This window comes from Coenobita brevimanus, chromosome 38 (assembly GCF_032717465.1).
Source record: "Coenobita brevimanus isolate Jiangsu-jjx chromosome 38, ASM3271746v2, whole genome shotgun sequence".
Classification (NCBI taxonomy): Eukaryota; Metazoa; Arthropoda; class Malacostraca; order Decapoda; family Coenobitidae; genus Coenobita; species Coenobita brevimanus.
Genome location: NC_136991.1, coordinates 14,252,350 through 14,254,349, shown reverse-complemented (window position 1 = coordinate 14,254,349; position 2,000 = coordinate 14,252,350).

The following is a 2,000-nucleotide window of genomic DNA, read 5'->3' as shown; positions in this document are numbered from 1 at the left end:
GTTAGGAATAACATTACATTTGTTGATTTTGTACTGCTTACAATTTTCTACCAGGAAACTGTTGTTAAACTACATGCCATTATCTTTAATAATAGTAGACTGGGTAGGGAAAGCTTAATGACATGGTCTATGAAAGCACGTGTAGCAATTTTCGCAGTCTGATGTGGGAAAGCCATGGGGACACAGTAGCGTGATGTGATCTGCTGCTACAAATAAATACTCTGTGCGAGACTCTGTAAGGGGTAATTTGAGGAGGTCGATAGAGATAGTGTCCCATGGGTGTGATGGAATTAGATATGGCATGAGCGATGCAGGTGATCCAGTTGATCCTTTGTGGTGATTACAAGAAATACAAGAGTTGCAGTGCATGTTAATGTCTCGCCGCATTGTGGGCCAATAGTATCTGAGACATGTTTGTCTCAAACATCGATCTTTACCTGGATGGGAAGAATGAGAAGTGTTATGAATGATTTGGAGTACTGCAGGTATTAGGTCAGTATGGAAAACGAGTTGATGTACTTCCCTAATGGGTATGTCGTTTCCTGTAAGTAATGTTTTCCTGTACAAGATAGCATTACTTAACACGAACTCATCTGTTGGGACTGGCAGAGGAGTAATGTCGAATTATCTCCTGATTCTAGGAAATAAATTACCTTGGACCATACAGGGTGTCTGTACTGACAATTTTGAACGACCTCAGAGGTTAAAGTGGTGCTAGAAGTTTCGTTTGGCTGATATGATGATACTGGAGCCGCTACATGGTGTGAAAGTGCATCTGTGACAACATTCAATTTCCCTGACACGTAATGAAAGGCTGGATTAAAGTCTTGGATGATGACTGACAATTGAGCCAGCCAACCTGTAAGGTTTCTTCTGAACAAATCACAAATAGGGAGGTGGTCTGTCTGGATATGCATTGGGAAACCATATGCTATACTGTATCTCTGAATTGTTTCAGGGACTTGACCACTGCTAGGGATTCCAAATCCATAACACTGGAATTACGTTCCGCAGGGCTGAGGGAGTGACTAGCATAGGCCTACACTATTACATGCTTTCTGGATGCCTGATCTAGTTGCATCAGTACTACACCAATTTCTGCACCTGATGCATCTGTGCACAGAAGGAACTGTTTCTTATTTTCAGGGAATGCTAAGGCTGGGGCATTTACAAGGGTTATTTTCAGTGCTTTGAAGGCTTGTGACTGATCTTTAGTCCACATAAAAGGAGCATTCTTCTATAGTAACTGATTCAGAGGGATGGCGATCTGTGCATAACCTTTAATAAATCGCCTGTACTAAGCACTCAGACCAAGAAAACTCCTAACAGCATCTGTGCTGGTAGGTTCTGAGAAGTTGATGACTGCCTTTATCTTATCTTCAGTAGTATGAACCCCTTTGTACACGATGACGCGTTTGTCGTCATATGGGTGTGGCTGCAACTATACCTGTTGATGCTTTTGGCATCATTAAAACATAAAAACTTTTGTCAGAGGAAAAGTTTTCAGCTGATCGGCATCATTTTTGGAGGCGTCATAGCTTCCCTGCTCCTTGTCAAAAGTAATGAGTTGGCAACTGTGGGTCCCGATGCCAGCATTAGAGCGGACAGGTTATTCAGTACCAAATGAGCTGTGAGTGGGCAAGGTACTGCATGGCTCTGTCCCTTTAAATTTCCACTCTTTCTCCCATCCCGGCTGTGCAACACATGTCACTATACCAGTTGTGCTTATGTATAGTGTTTGGGCACTGTTGTGATTAGCTTTGGTGTTTGCAATAGGATATTTGGTGTTTGTGAAGCAATCCTGGTCGTTATCAACTGTTGGCCCAACGAAGATTATGCCACTGTTTCTAATCAACTACACTGCCTCTACCCTGCACCAAATGTGAGTATTCAGCTATAATAATAGTGACAGTGGATCATGTGAAAATACTGTGCATATCTAGTGTACAAACAATTGGTGAAATACTTGCAGTAGCTTAGAGGAAGGCAGGAAACTGCCC